Source organism: Streptopelia decaocto (assembly GCF_964273445.1).
Source record: "Streptopelia decaocto genome assembly, chromosome: 2".
Lineage (NCBI taxonomy): Eukaryota > Metazoa > Chordata > Aves > Columbiformes > Columbidae > Streptopelia > Streptopelia decaocto.
The window spans coordinates 70,797,309-70,817,128 of NC_138655.1; the positions used below are offsets into that span (position 1 = coordinate 70,797,309).

Below are 19,820 nucleotides of genomic sequence, written 5' to 3' on the forward strand. Positions count from 1 at the left end.
CTTCTTAGCCATGCTACCTTTCCATCTGATTGTAGTTGCTGGAAGGTCTGGTTCTTAATCAAGCTAATAATAATTTTTGAGCCTTTGCTATTTTTATTTTGTGAGCTCAATTTTTTTGTGCAGGCTGAGGTGATGATTTAACTTTTTTTTTTTTTTTTCCCATCAGGATCCTTTGAAAGTTTTTGTCATTATACTTGCAAAGGTGATGTTTTGCTCCATGTCAACAACACAACTTGTACCATACTGATGATTCTCTCATAAACAACTCTGTCTTCAAGTATTTCTGTCCTTTGTTCCCCACATCACCTACTCTGTTTCCCCAAAAATAAACCCTAGCGTGATTTTTCAGGATTTTTGAGGATGCTCGAAATATAAGCCCTACTCCAAAAATAAGTTACAGTTCATAAAAAAGTCAATTTAAATAGTGTCTAGGCAGTTATACATGTAAAAAATAATAAGTTTTGGAGCAAAAATTAATATAAGACCCTATTTTATTTTTGGGTAAACAGGGTTTCTCTTCACCACCTGAGGTGTTTTATTCTCCCTCCTTTTTTTTGGTTGTCATTTGGATTTGGAGTGATGAGTGGTAGAATTTTGGACCTGGGTGTTGGATGAAGATACAGTCTTTCAGTGGACACCCTCTTGGACTCTCTTTTCAGTGTTTCATTTCTCCTCTTGTGTAATTGTTTGTGAGAATTATTAATGTCTGTTTTGGCCCATCTACTCTGTCAATGCAATGTAAAGTTGTTTTAGCATGTGTTCTCAGGATTAAAAGTAACTATATTGCTGTCTGTCTTAAGAAACTGTACTACCATCTATCTTAAGAAATCTTTGCCCATCAAGAACACACTACTGCACAAATGTGCAAACTAGAGCATGCCAGTTACAGCATGTCACCCAAGTAGTAGTGGGCCCTTAAATTAAGGAGGCTTTGGCTTTATTTCTTATGACGATATGAAGTTAATAGGAATTCTGTGCTTTTAAGAAGAAAGTTCATTCAGGCTTTCTAAATCCTAAATATCACATTTGTGTTCTACCTCAATATTTATTTGTAAGCTAAAGGAGTTTGTGCTTAACTGGAATGTATAAAAACATTAACATGTTGATGTTTTGTTGGAGCTGCTCTGCTTTTCTGAAGATAAGTAGGAACACTTAGTAGGTCATGGCTTGGAACATTTCATCCACTCATACTGCATTTTGTATATTTTGCCCCTCATTGTGTTGTGATGTGAATGGATAATCCTAAACATGATCTCTTTCCCATTAATTTTATTCTTCCTAAAAAGTGTTTTTCTTCACTGTGAGATCTCCCCTATCTCATTACGATCAGATTACATCCTGTCACTTAAATCAAAAGTGACTTCTCTTTGGTGAGATTTCAATAACATGGTCTGGTTCCAAACAGAACATATTTGAACAAAATATTGTAAGCTGTGTTTTCCATGATACTTGCACATATCTCCACATCCATTTTCTCACACAACATCTTAGCAGCTGATTAGCAGTAACTTGTATTTTGTTGTGTATATTTCCACTAGAGGAGTGTTGGTGGTTGAAAATGATTACATTCCTGTTAGTAAGGAATTTGATGCTTGGTTAGTTTTGTCCTATATTTTCTTGCCTTGATAAGGCTTAATTTCAAGCAGATGTTCTATGCCTTCAGAGTGATACTGTATAATTTTAAACGTGTGGTAGACACTGTGTGTGGGTTTTTGGGTATGATCAACACAGGTGTCATAGGATACATTGCTTTTAATATCTGTTGGCAGTATTTTACTGTTGGTGGTATTTAGCTTGCCCATGCAGAGTGAAACAGCAGGCTCTACAGGGTAAAAAGAGAGCTATTACTGTTGCTGTCTCTGGCAGTTTTGTTAATCCAAACTTTGTGTTCCTTTGACTTTTAGTACAGGTTCCTGAAAATGAAAGTTTTCAGTTTTGTTAGAGTGTCCTGGTTTTTCGTTTCCAAAAATGCATGGTGTGTTTTGGACTTAGTTTTTTTATGAATCAAAATGGAAGCAAACTTCTTTCAGAAACAAAGGGAAATAATTTTCAAGATCTATGTTTTGATTCACGAGTTGAATTAAAATCCAAATCTATTTTTTTTTCTCTTGGTCATATATGTTGTCAATATAGCAAGAAAAATATACTTTCTTTCTTCCTCTGCTCTCTACAACCAATAATATGAGATTTCTGTATTTCTTTATTAAGACCAGAACATTTTAATCACAAAAGTGATAGCTTTGGTAGATGGTACACCGTAAGAGTAGGAATTGACTTCTTGTCACCATTTAAGGCAAGGCGACAATAAATGGAGTGACAGATGTTTTCTATTAACCCCTGCCCTCCCCAGGAAAAGGGAAAAGTTGAAATGGAAAGAGAGACTTATGGGTTGGAAAATTAAAACATCTTTGCTAATAATACTAATAAAAGAAAAATAATGCAAAATACACAAACCCAGTGTTGCCTCTCCTGGATGATCATGGAATTGGATGTTTCGGGGGCTGGTGTTGTGCCAGCAGCTGTGGGCCAGACACCAGGAAATCTTGGACTGGACTCAGCAGTAGACAGGAATTGGATTCAGGAATGTACGGGTTGGAATTGGAGCCAGAAAAATGACAGGTAGGTTCCCACACGGGTGCTGTCTGTGAAAGAAGAGAGCAAGACCCTCGTGGTCCCTTAGTTCTAAACTGCGTATGGCATGTATGTATGGGATGGAATATTTTATTGGTCGAACTTGGGTCACCTGTTCTGCCTACTTCTTGTGCAGGGAAAACCCTTTTATGACACTTCACTTGTGGAACATAAAAGACTTTAAAGGGACTTTGGCTGCTATAGTAATAAGTATAAACATGGGCCTTTTTTGTGTATCGTTTCTACCATTAACTCAGTAAAAATATAAACAGTAGGTGTTATCAGTTCTGGAAACAGTCACTGTCTGAAAAACATAGCTAACTTCAGAAAATGCAGTTATTTAGAAGAAAATTATCTGATAGGAAAAATTACTAAAGCAGAAGTGGTACTGTTTTAGCCAAAACCAGGACTCTTCCATAAAAGGGTTTGACTTGAGTATAAGCTGAGGGATAGGATAATATTTTTTCCTTCCTCTATGGCTCTGACTTCTAAAAACCTCATGGGAGGAATTCAACTTGCTGACATATATTTCAAAAAGTTGAAATGGTTTATATAGAAAATGTCAAAAATGGAACCTTTGGACTTTTCAGAGTGAAATTCCCTATTTTGAAAACATTGGTGTAAAATGTGTCGATATTGCCAAATTCATGCTTTCATTAAGGCGAAGCTACTTTGCCAAATTTGACGTGCGTATGTGTTTAGCTTTTCTGAGACAGAATATCTGATTAATTTACTGTCCCTTGATGTGTTCTTTGAGCTTTAGAGAAAAAGTCTGTCAGGTTTTTATATCTTTTTTCCCATTACATAGCATTTATAATTTCATTTGGTCTCCCTTATTTTCACAGGGAGTACTGGCAATTGTATGCTATATTTATGCATATATATTTTACCAATAGTATTACAATTGAAATTAAATTGAAGCACTAGCAAATAATGCTAAAAACCATCAGGCTAGTCACAGCCTAAATTATTTAACTCTTAAAACAATTTCTGTTTCTAAAATCTTTGTGCAACCCTTTCAAAGCTCTCATGACTTCATTTGTTAGTTTTAAAATAAAACTTTTACAAGATGTAATTGTTTGTTAAACTGTCATTTTGATGTCAAAAATAAATGGGTGATGACATCAGACAGCATTCTCCAATGAAGCTATTCTTGGGGAGTTTGTGAAGTGGTTAGTCAGTGTATTGATGGTGATACTGGTGTTGAGATAAGAAGATGAGAAATCTAAGGTCTTCTAAAACTGTTGTTATAATAAAGCATACTCTGTCTCCTAAGTATTCCCATTATATGCATGTGGATGTAGTCTGCTATTTTCAATTTTTTTTGAACTGATTGGTTAGATGTTTAAAATGTTTCCCTCCAAGTAATTCAGCTTAATGTGTTTTTCTTCTTCTTCTTCTTCTTCTTCTTCTTCTTCTTCTTCTTCAAAAAAAGAACTTGCTTTATCAATATTCTGTTACAATCTACCTGTACCTTTTACCTTGAAAAAATAAATATGTTACATGTAACAAAGTATGATGAATATGATAAAGTCTGTGCTCTTTTATTATGGGAAGGACAAAAGTGGCCTCTAAAGACCAATGATATGAAGGGAAGAAAGAAAATGTCATACTAGAAAAGGTATACCTCTGGTCAGAGAAGGTAGATCTATGTAAACAACTGGTGCAGTGTGAAGAGAGGAGCATTGGAGTAGTGTAGGTGCAAGGCAGACATACCAAAAAAAGAGAACCTCCTGTGCACTCTTTGAGGTAGACTTGACTCAGGGTCCCTGTGACTGACTGGTGTCAAGTGTTAAATGGACAATAAAAACTTCTTCCTTGGGATGCTGCATCAAATGTAGCAGTGGAAATTCTAATTGTGGAGAAATTCAGAAGTCAGAGATGACCATGGAAATGTCTGTAATACCCTGAAGTGCTATTGGTCTTTGAGAGGTCTGAGCATAGTGAAATTATGAATTGAAGCTACTATAGGTACATCTTTGAGTAATAAAAGTTCATTTACGGGTCCTCGGATTATAGTTTTTGTGCATTATTTTAAGGGAAAAGTTTTTTTTTTTTTCTATTGATGTTAGTAATCAATAAGTTAAAATACAGAAATAATTTGAATCTGGTAAGTTGTTGGGTGTTGTTATATTTTTTAGTTGAATTCTGCTGCTCTCCATTCACCTGTATTACCTGCGAGATTGCTGGTCATTATTTGTCTGTTTCTGCAGGTAATGTCAGGTTAAAGAAGCTTTCCTAAATGTCTCTCCTGTAATGATTACTTGTTACATTTTGGGCTCTGTCTGCCTTGCTTGTATCTATCACTTTATGACTTGGGCCCTCTTGAATGGATGTGCAGTTCTCTGGCTCCATCCTAGCCTGAGAAGTTACTTGAAGTAATTCAACCAGAGCTGTCAGATCCCCACAATACACCCGTTGTTTCTCTTCTCTGTCACTTGGAGGACATGCTAGAAGGTGGCAAGAGTTTGTGTTTGCTTTGAGCACTGAGCTTGATGGGTTTAAGTTCCTATTAATATACATGCTGAAGACAACCTCTGTTCTGTAATGTGGGTACCTACCACCTGGTGTCTTGTACAGATAGTTTTCCAATGGTATGCCTTGGAACACCTACAAAATGACTGCTCCTTTCTCCGTGTGGCTGAGTTTCCCCCCCAAAAAAACCAGCTTATATAAGATGTGCACTTATGCTGCGTCCCACATACGTTTAAGAGGTGCAAGGAATGTGCTCAGGAATGAGGACACTGAGTGCATCAGTGCTGTGGTACAGGCACAGCCATTATTATTAATATTAAATATACATCTGCCTGCTTCCTTGCTAACTACTTCTCTGCTATCAAAGAATTTATGTTCTCCTGTGATGAGAATAATCTCTACTGAACACTTTACCTACAGGAAAGGAGAGAGATTAATAGGTCACTCATGATGCTTATCTCTTTTGAGTTGTATTGTGCAGCAAAATCAGTTCATTTTGTCAAGTTTTAGAAATTTTTATAGAATCTGAACACTTTCAAAACAATACATGTTTGGTTGCTTTAGCTTCTCAGTAAGTTATATACATGTGTGGATAAACTGACAAGCATGTAACTTTGAAAGCATTTATTTTTTTAAACCAGGAAATAATGAAGTGATTTTAGATATTTATGTATTACTGGAGAAGTGTGAGAAATTTTGGTTGTCTTTATTTTCTTCACATTAAAATTGATAATTTAATTTTGAAGTTTGTCATTCATTATTTCTTATTTTAGTTGTAAAATCTGGCATTTAGCACTGCTTGCTTTAACTGGAAGAGTATGAAACACTGTAGTAGGCTGATTGTAGAAAAAAAACCCTTCTAAATTAAGCTTTTTTAACATACTATACATGGCAATACAAAAGACAGGTTGTCACAACTGGAGTGGCAAAACCTGTGTCCAAATATTGTGTTGTGTATACTGTGTTTACTGCAAGGAATGCTGGACTAGAAAATATGCTTTATGTACTTTCCTTGAAACAACAAGAAAACCACTTCAGTCTTACTTGTAAATGCCACAAATCCTAAGCATTTGGTACAATTGACTCAGATCTCCCATATTTATATATATACTGTAAACACAAAGTAGTCATTAGTCAAGTTTTTGTTATAATTAGTGAAGTCATGCTTGTCCTTTCATGCCAAATATTTGCCTTTGAGGGAAATAAGGGTATTAAAATGAAGGGAATTTGATGTGACATGCATCTTTCATTGATTAGCTTGAAAGAAAGATTGTTATGGTGCTCTGGCAAAAGTAATTTGACTTGCAAATATGGATTCAGCATGTCTTTTAAGTATCATTTTTGTGGTTGCTCTTTATGTAGAATGTAACCTCAGCCACTCTCTCAGCGCAGTTTAACAAGGTTGCATGGTATAACTGACTGCAGAACTACCTACTTAATGCAAAGGCAGCTTGAGATTTGGATTTCAGTAACCTTGAATTGTGTTTTCAGAATACCAACTTGGCATAGGGCAGAAAGCAAGACGTTTTCATGTTGTTTGTACAGTTCTGCAGTGGTCAGTGTGTGCAGAATTAATTGCTACAAGGCTGAGAGACCATCATCATGCAGGCCACCTTCCTTATGAGGAAAGATTTGTTTTTCTTAAAGGGCGATTTGATTTTTTTCCTCCTTTTTTACAGTGGAACTCCTTATTTCTAACTTCTAATCTCTGCTGATGTAAATATCTTTTTCCACTTAAAACCAACTCTGACCTCTAGGGTGAGGTAAACAAACAAGCTGATATCTAGTAAATATTAAGGCTTTTATCTGAAATAATCATGGATGCTGCCTTTTTTTTTTTTCTTTTTTTCTGTGGTAGGAATGTCAGTGACACTTCTATATCAAGTGCCACAGTGGTCAGAAGACACGCTAGTGAAAAGGAAGATTATTTGCTCTTTGAGAGACTTCCCACTTGATGACAGGAAAGTGTAAGAAATACCCTCCTAGCTCAAGAATGGTGATCCGTCAGTCCTTGTACTCCATCTGCAATGGTGACAATGGGAGATGCAAGTTAGGAAGTGCTTGCGTTCTCTGGTCCCTTGCCCGTGTACTTTTCTGGAATCTGCTGCCCAGTCCTCTCAGTACCCACCATGCATGGTGCCTGAATTTGCTAGCCTGTCTTTAAACCTGCTAATATTTCTGCATCCACAGCCTCCTGTGGCAGCAAGGTCTACTTTTATCTGTTTTGGGCTGTCTTCCACTGGTTTCATCAAGTGCCCACCTCATTCTTGTATTGCAGGATTTACTCAATGGCAGTTTATCTATTGCTTTTGCAACTTGGTAAACTGTGATCCTACCCTCCCTCAGACTTCTCCTACCCAGACTTAAGGGTCCTTTTTATGTATATGTATATGTATATGTATATGTATATGTATATGTATATGTATATGTATATGTATATGTATATGTATATGTATATGTATATGTATATGTATATGTATATGTATATGTATATGTATATGTATATGTATGTAAATTGATAGGACAAGAGGAAATGGTCTCAAGTTGTACCAGGGGAGGTTTAGATTGGATATTAGGAAAAAAATTCTTCACGCAAAGTGTTGCCAGGCACTGGAACAGCGTGCCCAGGGAAGTGGTGGAGTCACCATCCCTGGAAGTGTTTAAAAGGCATTTAGACAAGGTCCTTAGGGACATGGTTTAGTGCTCGAGTTAGGTTAGGTTATGGTTGGACTTGATGATCCTGAAGGTCTCTTTCAACTGAAGTGATTCTATGATTCTGCATGTATCCAGCTTGGCTACCTGTGCTCTGTCTGTGAACACAGCATGTGTAGGTGGAGTCCAGCCCTATGCTGTTGGACAGTCGTGAGGTAAGAGGAATGCTGGCACTGAGTTTCCAGTATGATTTCTATGGTATTACTAAAGTCTGCCACGTCTCAGATCAGTGAAACAATAATGTTATTTTCCATCTCTGTAGAGGTTTCTATGTGAAAATCTGGAAATGCTTATATAAATATCAATGAGTTCTAATTTAAGGGAGCTTTATGAGGCTTGCAGTGAGAAAGAAGGAGCATAATATGTTTCTAAGTGGAAAATCCTAAAATATACTGTACATTAAGTGACATTCTGCACTGCCTAATTCTTTTTACATAAACTATTAAATCTGATTTTATTACAGTATATGTTAAAATTGCTTCAATCAAGACATTGCTTTGGGATTTAAGTGTTTTTTTAACTATGATCTTTTGATTATACCCATTAAATCTGCAGAGTAAGAGTGATTAAAATGTTATGTTCTGCATATGTCCCCCAAGTATACAGAGTTTCTACTGCTTGTTAAAATAGGAAAGTGGTGACATTATTATGAGGTAGCCTGTATATAACCTATTTAATATGAAATGATACGGAGCAAATGGAATTTAAAAGCCAGAGAGCACATAGATTCCTATATTCTAAGTATTTTTAGAATTTCTTAGTAATCCATATTGTTTCCATTATTAATAGAATATTATCCCTATTGGGATTTTCAAGGTACAATAACTCTAAAATTTCTAGCTGATCATCCAAATGTTTTGAGAATTTCTCAAAGTTTGATTAAATGCTTGCCTAAAATTCAAGTTTTGTCCATGCTTAGATGTAATCTTTGAATTTAATTGAAGTTAGTCTAAAAATATTTTTACTCTATAATAATAATTTTAACCTAGAATATCTATCCTAGAATTATTCCTATTATCCAGTGTCATGACAGTATAAAAGAGGTTATGTGAAAAAGGAACGTATTCTCTGAAGATACTGTTACTACAAACTAACCTCTGAGTTCAGATTTTTGGAGAATAGGTTTCTCGCTAACTCTATGAATATTCACAATTGATAATGAGGAATGTATTGTATTTTTTTTCCTCCTTGCATGCCAGAGCCAATGAGAATGGAGAGATAAGGGAGGGACACAAATATACTACTATAGTACTTCAATTTGAAATAAACCTGACAATAAAATCATTTGCTGCTATTGAAAGACACTGCCTATGTAGATTGGACACCTGTTTTGTCCAAAAGGCTTAATAGTAATACCACAGTACGTCACAAACTTCAAGTAGCATCCCACCTTTCAAGTATGCACCTGAATTTCTGGTGACTAGCTCATTTTCAGTTGCCTTCATGGAGATGTGGAATGGTGCATGCGTCTGCAGTATCAAACTGTTCATGAAGCAGAAAACAAAGGTTATTTCAAGAAAAAATAGCTGTTTCTTAGCATGTGTCTTTGGTTTCATGCCTCTGTGTTGCTCACAAATATTGCAGATTTCTCTAGCTTACCTTGTTGTTTGATGACTGCTTACACACTGCAATTTATCGATAGATCTTCTCTGAATATTGCTTTTTTTCTTGGTAGTTTACTTTTTACCCACTTCAGGAAAGGCCTTTGTATATGTGATTTCAGGCTCTGGACTGCAATAAATACAAATCAATTGCTGGTACTCTGGCTTATGAGACAATACTTATTTGTCACAGACAATGCTAGAAGGAGAATTTGCTGCTTAAATATAGGTAATGAAGAGCTGACTCTCACCATTTTGCAGGTGAAACCATTTGGGCTTGGAGGAGAGGAGGGATCGAGGAGGGCAGAAAGAAGTCAACTCAGTTTTAAGATATGAACTGCTTTTAAATTTCCCTACTGGCTCAGTGCATTAGTTGGCTTGTCACATCACATTTTCTGAGCTTCTTTGTATTATGTCACATAATGTGACAGAGATAACCCTTGTGACAAATCACACAAGCCAGTGTGTCAGCAGGGAAATAGGAAACTGACAGTTTTCTGAACAGTCCTATAAAAACACTCAATAGAATTATGTAAAATGTAACTTTTTAGAAACCTAGACCTATGTTTTTTCTTGCTGAAAGCTGCCTCTTCAGACAAACCTCAGAGTACCAATGATAAAAGAAAAATAAAAGAAAAAAAGCTTAAAATAACTGACAAAGTAGGGGCTCTTGCTGGTATGTGGGAAAAGCTTATACTGGGGTGGTATTTGGGGATCCAACCCCAGCTTTCTGTTCTGCCCCCACTGCATCAATGTCTGAACTGCTCATCCTTCACTCCTGACCTGCGGTTTTACAGTCTTAAAGCACAGCACCGGAAATTACACTGACCCATGGGTAGATCCTGTGCTGCTTCTGTATGAGGAGACCCAGGCATTGTTTCATCAGCCATACTAAAATATATAGGTGTTATTTACCCTCATACGGAGGTGGATTGAACTGTTGGATCCTTCCATTCCTTCCGTAACCCACTTTCTGTTTTTGCACTAAACAGTAAGGAAAAGTTTAGGCTCTCTTTTCTGTTCTAAGATGCTGACGTTGTTTATGTATTCATATTCATCACTTGTATTCATTCATGGTTTGCATTTTCTACTTCAAAGACCCGCCTTTTTCTTCCTTAGTTTTCTATTTAGCAAGTAGCTCTATATGGGGGAAAAAGTGGTCTTGACAAAATGTCTTTGGTTCTTGGGCAGCACAACACTGCAGTTGTTATAAAAAGAGAAAGCTATTAGAGGTGAACTTTCACATTTCGAAAAACCTTTGCTGTATATGGCACCTGGTTTCTATTTTGCCTTTTTTTTTTTCTTTTTTTCATTGTGTGGCATGTTCTTACAAACTAACCAAAGTAACACATATCTCTGCTCATTCTGTTCAAATCTAGCAGCAACATTCTCACTGAAATCACAGGGACAGCCATACATTTAGAAGTTTTGGGGGAACTTTTGTCCTGAAACCTAAAAGAGGACTTCTGAGTAACTGGAACTGGTAGCTATTTATATATGTAATGGGCTCTGTTAAATATTTTCAATGGCTCTTTCCAAATAACAAGAGAAAAAAACCCAACTTCGGTACAATCAGTGCTAAAGTTAAGTTGCTACATAAAAATATCGGACTTAGAAAACTGATATACCATTGCTATAACTGGTTTCTTGTAGTTTTAAAATTTAAAGGAATTTGAGTGATTGATAAAGGCCTCAGGATGTTTAAGCAGTATGATCGTGTTTCTTTCTGCTACAATTACTTCTGCCAGTTCATGTTTTCCATGTTCCTGGACAGCTAAAGCAGTAGCATTATTTAGAAAGCTTTATGAGCAATTTGGCAAACTCATCTGTGGGTGGCATACGCCCATTTATTTTCCATTATTGTTTAAAATAAAGAAAAGATATCGTTGTAGCTCCGTCTCTCAGGGCTGTGATTTATGTTCCCTAAAATAAAAATATTGCAGTAGTTTGGGATGCTACTGCAACTGTGAATGCTACCCTAGTCTTATAGAAGTTATGATTCCCAGGGTAGCGAGCACTTTCATCAATCCTGGTACAAAGCAATAATCTCTGGCAGAGGAGTATAAGGGACAGTCAGAAGGCATATCTTATTAAGCTCTTGCAATTAGTTATATATACCAGGGTCCATGCAGAGTTCAGTTTAAGCAGGTTAGTATGGGTAAACAAAAGGTTTGTTGCTGCTGTACTCTGTTGTTGTACTGAGACCCAAGAGGATGAGTAGTGATAGGATGTTTGTATTTGTAGAACATCTGTGTGTGAATAATGTCTGCATCCTTATTCTGCACCAGGAAGAGGTAGAAGACGAGAGGGAGAGATAAGTGGTGCAGGATTCTTTCTGAAACTCAGTAAGAAAGACTTGACAGCAAATGACATAATAAAATAGATGTTTTAGTAAGATAAAATAAAAAGAGGAAGAGATATAGCAAGTAAATATTACATTTGTTCAGATGCTGTGAACTGCAGTTGCATGCAGCATCAGACAGATCCTGGATGGGCTTTCCCACATGATGCTGTGCAGATCCTTTTCAGGGAGAGGTTCCTCCTCTTTCACATACCCTTGTGTCTTTTATTTTTTGTAGCATCCAGAATCATGTGTCTTCTCCTCAGAGGATGGATGTTATGTCTTTGTAACATCCAGCGATGTGCAGCACAGGCTGGTGCAGGGCACTCCAGCAGATTCCCTTACAGCAGCTACTCATGCTAACATACAAGGCTTCTCCCAAGGTATAAGGACAAGTAGGGCAGACAAGGACTATATATGACCTTGGAGTCTTCTGCAAGGTTCACAGTACAATGCTCTAGTCAATATTGGCTGCTGTTTTTCAAAACAATGTTTTTAACTAAGACTATGTTGAAGTTGAATAGGAAGAAGAGACTGGAGTCCTAAGTATAAAGGGGAAATTACATTTTTCCTGGATCCTTCATGAGTGGTCAACTGTTAATATGAAAAACCATATTTTTGTATTTTGCCATGTCTGCCGTAGTGAGTCTTGATGACATGCAAAAAAAAATCTCTGATGGAAACAGCTCAGGGATTACTTGTAGATCAGATAACTGCAAGAATTATGAGTCAGAGATGTAGTTATCTGTCCCCAAATTTATTTTCTGTGATGACAGAATCAATTGCATTTACTCATGCTGATTCTGAAATAGGAAAAAAAATTGTTGGGTGACTCTTGCTGTTACCATCAATATTTAAATGTTCCTCAGAATCTGTAAAATAAGCTCCTGTTCTGTACTTGCAGGAAACTTCCCTGTACTTACAGGAGACTGTATAGAAGATCCTGTAGAGTTTGATAGTTATTTCTACTCTTGCAATCTGTAATCCAAACCAAATAAAATTCTGCATCTGTATAGAGGTGAAATTCAATAGGGTATACACGCAACACAGACAATAAAAGAGTTCAATGCATTTGGGGAGCAGAAGGATCACTTAGTGTAATTTCTTGTAGATCACAGGTTGTTAAACTTCTATTATCTTTGTTCTGAGCTCAGCAGCTTGCCTAAAACCATGCATCAGAATAGGATCCACTATTAACTTCCTTACTTCCGTTAGCAATCCTATATACATCTTCTGCAAGGGAAAGAAACAGTATCTGAAATCACGATTTCCCTGTATTCCTGGAATTTGGTGTGTAATTTATATAAAGTGGCTTTAACAATGTACAGGTGTGAATAGTCATTGAGTACTGTATAGTATTATACAATTGTGTCAAGTGTTCTATGTCCATACAGTTCTAGGATATGCTATTATAACTAGCACTTTCCTGATCCGATTTTCATTATTTTCTGTGTGGTTTTGTAGAATGTGTGATACAATTAATTCCTCGCAGAAGTGAGGTTTTTGCATATTAACCCCTACTTGGTTTTAGTACTGGGTGCCTTTCCCACTTCATGACTATTTTCTTTTTTGTATTTCTTATGGGTATAGCCTTCCCACAGCTATGCTGCTACACCTGGGTCGGGGCAACCCCTGGTATCAATACTGGCTGGGGGATGAAGGAACTGAGAGCAGCCCTGTGGAGAAGGACTTGGGGTTTCTGGTGGATGAGAGATTGGACATGACCTGGCAATGTGCACTTGCAGCTAAGAAGGCTAATCTTATTTTGTGCTGCATCAAAAAGAACGTGGCCAGCAGGTCAAGGGAGGTGATTCTGTCCATCTACTCCACCTTGGTGAGACCCCATCCAGAATCCAGTGTTCAGCTCTGGAGCCCTCAGTACAGCAAAGACATGGAGCTGTTGGAGAGGGGCCAGAGGAGACCACCAAGATGATCAGAGGCCTGTAACACCTCTCCAGGCTGAGAGAGCTGGGGTTGTTCAGCCTGGAGAAGAGAAGGTTCTGGGGAGACCTTATTGTGGCCTTTCAGTACTTGAAAGGGGCCTATAAAAAAGATGGGGCAGACTTTTTAGGAGGGACTGTTGTGATAGGACAAGGGGTTATGGTTTTAAACTAAAGGAGGGGAGATTCAGGCTAGACATGAGAAAGGAATTTTTTACAATGAAAGTGGTGAAACCCTGGCTCAGGTTGCCCAGAGAGGTGGTAGATGCCCCATCCCTGGAAACATTCAAGGCCAGGCCAGACGGGGCTCTGAGCAACCTGATCTCATTGATGATGTTCCTGCTCATTGCAGGGGGGTTGGACTAGATGACCTTTGAAGATCCCTTCCAACCCAAACTATTCTATGATTCTATGAGACTATGATTCTATATACCCCATACTGTCTGAATACCACGTTGAATTCACCCTCTGTGGGTTTTGTTTGTTTGTTTGTTTGTTTTTATTTTTTCTTACTCTGGAGAGGGGCATTTTCTCTGGTGGTGATGCAGTGACGGAAAAGCATTAAGGAATATCTCCTTCACATAAATGAGACCATTTAGTGTATCTGCATACTCTGATTTACTGAACACACAAATATCACAAAATCAGCTTGCTTTTTTGTATTATGTAATTCCATGAAAGCTTTGGGATCATATGAAGGATATTTGGCTGACAAATTCATAAGAACATCAGTTGAAGCTTAATTAAAATCTTAATCCAGTTTTGGTGTTTTGAGATAAGGACCAGTTAGTTGAAAAACATCTCAGTAAAGGAAGTCTGTATAGTTTCACTATTCAAAGTACTTTTTATCACTTCTTAGCAGCTCTCTGACTGTCAGGAGGTTCAAGTATGAAAATTTAGTGTTTACATGCTTGGTATGTTGGCTGTGTACTCTGTGCTACATACTCCTCCTGATCTTCAAAATGACACAAGGGAGGTGCTATTAAGAATTTGCTGTTAAATACTAATTTTATTTAGGAATTATCTTGCTATTATTTCTTACTCTCCCTTCGTTATTTTAATGAAACCCTGGTTGGTATTATTTCAGGGATACTTTTGCTCATTATTAAATCCATAGGATTTGTCTGACTTAGCTGTTTTCCATTTGGCTTGGTCTTTCTGCCTTCTTTTTATAATTCTCTTCTTTCTGACAAAATGTGTGCCTTGCTTGCACTTCATCAGTTTGTATTTTTTTCACATTTCACTTTGACAATTGCATTCATGTTGTGAGCTTGTTCATTCATTCCCTTTTTAATGATCTTGAATAACTGAACATACCTTTTGAGTTTTTCTGCTTTCTCATAATAAAATATGTGAGAAAAAACTATTTTGCTCGATTTATCGCGATTTAAAACAGTTATGTTTAAAGTAAAAATTGAAGAGCTTTTTGTATGTGTTCTTTTCTGCTTGTTCACTTGTATACTTGTTTGCCAAAGTGCACAAAAGTCTGACTTTTAAATATTGCATGACAGTTGAAGATGGATATACTATACTTGATCGCACTTGTTTTTATATAGCTATGACATTAAATGTAATGAAAATTTTGCACATAGGAAACTCAGTACGAACTGTTTTCCATGATGTTTAATTTTTCACAAACTTTTTATTATTAGTGATTTCAAAGTTTATGGTAAATGTCATTAAATATATTGAGAAAGTTGGGTGCCTATGAACATGTAACAATTGCAAATATCAGATTAATCACACTGATTATGGTTGATTTTATGAAGTTAAATTCCTTTCATCATAGGAAACTATGTCATTTCCATGTTTGCAGGTATATTATATTGCAGAAATATCAGCAAAAATAACAGAAATAACCATGAGCTGGGAATTCATTCAGTTGGTGAAGTCGGCCACCAGAGCTGTCTGGAAAAAATGGCACTGTTGTGACATGTTTGAAGATTTTGAAACTTTTCAGTCAGTAATGAAAAAAAACCCCAGAATTTCATGAAATGGGATTATGTGAAATACTGGAATCTGAACTGCTTCTTCTTTCCCTGCCTCGTGTCCCAATTTTTTTCTCTTGTGTACTTTGCACTTGAAAAGCTCTCCCACTGTAATTTAAACCTATTTTCGGCAAAGTTTGACTAAAGTTTCCAGCACCTATACTGCAGAACTGCTGATTAATTGAAAGCGTTTATTTGTTTGCAGGAAATGGTAACTCATCACCGCAGTTTCAAAAGCTGGACAAATTCATGGTGTTCTGTCTTTTATCTTTATTGCAAAGTGAGCAAGGTGGAGTTAGAGTGATGTTGTGGTGATGGGTAAAACTAAACACAATTGACAGTTATCAGGCTGCGTGCATGTAGACCTTCCCTCTACAGCTTTATTTAATACTTTTATTTCTAAGCTTTTTCTAGCATCGTGCTGAAGACTTTGCAGCCATTTTCTGAAATCATGCATTTTAAAGACTCTGACAGTCTAGGCATAAGAGGGCATATTCCTTTCACATTACTTCCTTACTCTTACGGCCAGGTAATGCCTCTATGCATGTACACACATTCTATTCATATTTTTTGGACATATGCCTTTACAGGACATTTCTCTCATATCTTCAAACTGTAGATAACAAGGACAATAAAAGAGAAGGAGAAACCTCTTGTATAAAGCTTAAAAATGCTCTTAATCTTGTAGACTTAAAAAACAGAACACCAGGAAAAATAGAAAAGGTTGGGATTATATGAACACAACACAGATATCTGTCTTGAGCTGTCACATCTTGGAGTTATGAAGTGACATCAAAGTTTCAAGCTCTTAATTTTTTCTTTTCTTGTTCTTGGATCTTTGTTGCACTGCAACTTACTCTTCTCTGGCATTGCTTTCACAAAATCTTGAGAATCTGAGCTGTGTTCTGGGCAACAAAGTCCAGTTAGAAATATGGCACTAAATAAAGGTCTTGACCACTCTCCCCTTGAGTCATGTGGAAGGATGTTCAAGTAAAAACATCTCAGTTGGATTTCAAGTACAGAATTTCTTCAGAAAGTTGATAATGTTTTGGGGAAGGAAAGTTTCTTACATTTATCTATTAAGGAGAGGAGAGGAGAGAAGAGAGAGAAGAGAAGAGAAGAGAAGAGAAGAGAAGAGAAGAGAAGAGAAGAGAAGAGAAGAGAAGAGAAGAGAAGAGAAGAGAAGAGAAGAGAAGAGAAGAGAAGAGAAGAGAAGAGAATGAAAAATCAACCAGTTAGTTGCTTTGGCTACTTTTTATTGCTTTGTTCTGATGGTTTTGTATTAACTACAAATGATCCTTTATTGAAGATAACCATCCAAGTGAACACACGAAAGAAATTCTATGTATAATTCAGGAGTGTGGTTGTTGTGGATTTTTCATAATGAAAGGAGTTTTAATACCCTCCTTCCCTATCTCAGAAAGCTGAAAACCAAGTTGTGGAACCAGCAACAGAAGTGCTGTGTAAAGCATCATGGTAACATGTTGCAATGTATTTCTCAAATCATAAAGCTGCCAGTGACTAAGTGAAATTTCCAGATAATTTAGCAGTAAAGGTGATAGGATAGGTTGTTAAAGCCACTTTCTTATCAAGTCTTCATTGAGAAACTATTGCAGATAAATGTTTTTGGAAAATCTAGTGACTGGTGAAACTTCAAAAAAAATTAAGAAAGGTGGGAATACAGAATCACCTTTCACTTTGCCTGGTTGTCTGGAGGTCTGTTGTTTTTTTTTTGTTTGTTTTATTTTGTTTTGTGGGTTTTTTTGTTTGTTTCTGTGGTTTGGTTTTTGTTTTGTTTTGTTTGGGTTTGTTTTGTTTGGGTTTGTTTTGTTTGGGTTTGTGTTTTTTTTTTTTTGTTTTTGTCATGACAGCTCATTTGATACTGCAGTGAAAACTATTCTGTGTATTTCATATAGCTAATTTTTACTGAGTATACTTGAGCATTAGACAGTTAAATTGAGTGGTTTAGAGTCAGCAACCACTGGTTGTTCATAGTTTCCATATCTCTAAAATAAAAAAGAACAGGAAGTCCCTGGTATTTGGAATTTAATCCAGCACAGGAAATCATTGCAGCCAAGCCAAACTGGTAGGCCTGTTAGTCTTCAGGGATACGCAGTGGGCACACTGATTTTATTAATGTCATTGGTACTGTGGTGTAATTATGTTGCCATGGTAAAACATACTGTGGATTTACTTAACAACTGCTTTATTTTGTAAATGTAGAGATAAAGTTTCAAGAGACACTGGACTGGAAAAACGTAAAGCTGATGGAACATCCCTGGGAAGAGGAAGTTTTTAGAGTAACATTTTGGCATGGAAGGCAATCATTAAAAGTGGGGAATCTGAGCAAACCTTTAAGTCAATGACTTATAGGAATTAATTTTGTTTCTAGTCTTTTATTGTAGGTAAATTTGTTTAGTGTTAGACATCCATACTCTTTTTGTCAACTTCTTTGATGATCCATCAAGATAGGTTGACATATAGTACTCGATCTTCTAGACATCTGAACTGTTTGTTGTTTTGTACAAGGAGGTACCGGTCTGTTATGACCCTGATAACAAAGACAGTTAGGTAAGGTATGATTTAAAAAGCTGTTTATTAGAGCTAACAATGTATGAAGAGAATAGCATAGATAATCTTATGCCCTTTTATACACCAGGAATATGAAGAAGTGTATAGCATTGAACAGGACTCTAAGCAACACACAGCACAGCATGCGTATGTCATCCATAGCAGAGATTCTTCTATTTTGGTCATCCAAATTATTATAAGATTATTTACAAGGGAGCAGTCAAACAGAAATGATATTTTCATGAGAATGTCTTGCTGCAGTGTTAGATAAAGGCAAGGCCATGCAGGTGGTGTAATGGCAGGTACGGAGCAGAAGATGCCTGCAGGGACCTCTGTTGCAACAAGCCAGTTGAGATGATCCTGCAGTCAAAGTATTTGTGAAGCACGGCACAGGCCAGGCCAGGCTGTATGTGCAGCAGAGCAGGATCAGGATCAATACATTTGCATCACAACTTTATTGCTGTGAGTTATCCTATTGATTTTTGTGAACTTGCTGTCAGTAAGATTGTGGTCCTAGATAGGATCTCTCCAAGAAAGCAAGGTTCAGGGCAGTAGACTTATCAATGTAGACCTCATTGGCCATATCAGTGGACCACATTGGTCATAGGACCACATCAGTGCTTCATGGTCCTTTTTAAAAGACATACTGTCTTTTACTAAAAGTCTGAAATAGGAACCATAAACAAACGAAACCACTGAGCTGAGATGAGAAATGTTCCTCTGAAGCCGGGCTGTGTGTGGGGAGGGGAGGAGGATGGGGAGAACAAAAAAAATCCTCAAACCAAAAAACTACCACAGAGTAGCTAAGCCTAATCTTTACAGAGGAAAGCTCTGTTGAGACCCCCAAACTAGCTGTAAAATTACTTACAGAGTGAGAATATGCCTGATTGTGATTTCACGTGATGTTTGTTAAGGGAACGTAAGTTGCATGGGTAAACTACATATACAGAGCAATTACATGCCAGATGAGCAAATTTGAGAACATTTTTGCAGCCAATGTATTTTTGCATACTTATTTTCAGTCACATTTCCTTTGAAATATACTTTTTAGTACCTTTTGTAGTACAAATACTATTTATTGTAAAATATCTATTAAGCAACTTAATTCGAAAATTTCAACAGTTGTTTACTCATAGGTATGCTAAGTCAGGCTCTTAAAATTAATTGAACGTTTGAATTTTCCTACTGACATTTGCAATAAATGCTTCTCTTTTGTTTCTTTGTCAATGAAAACATCTCTGGTTTTGTTATTTGTTCTATTAAAAAAAAAAAAAAAAAGAAGAATAAATTATGCTAAATTCCTTGTGCACAAGAGAAGAAGGGTTTAAGCAATGCAGATATCATCTGTCCAAACCTTCATAGTGTGGAAAGAAATGGAGGAAGGCTCATACCATTACTACAACTGGCTGATGTTAGAACTGGTATTTTGTAGGCAGGGTGGTTATTTTGTTGCTGACGTCAGTAGGAGATGTGCCTTTGAAACTGCTTGCCCTGGGTGTTTACCATGGTTTGTGGATATGAACTGTGCTGTGGAGTAACCTTGTTTTTTACTGTGTGCATA

The 19,820-nt window shown here is 36.8% G+C and overlaps 1 long non-coding RNA gene across 1 annotated transcript in view; it reads left to right on the forward strand.

The window, feature by feature from the left end:
• The first annotated feature begins 2,526 nt into the window (after positions 1 to 2,526).
• Positions 2,527 to 19,820, forward strand: part of LOC309435652 — a 49,621-nt gene continuing 32,327 nt past the window's right edge. The window contains exon 1 of the long non-coding RNA XR_014183206.1: positions 2,527 to 2,619. This is a non-coding gene — a long non-coding RNA (uncharacterized lncRNA). The remainder of the gene's footprint in view (positions 2,620 to 19,820) is intronic.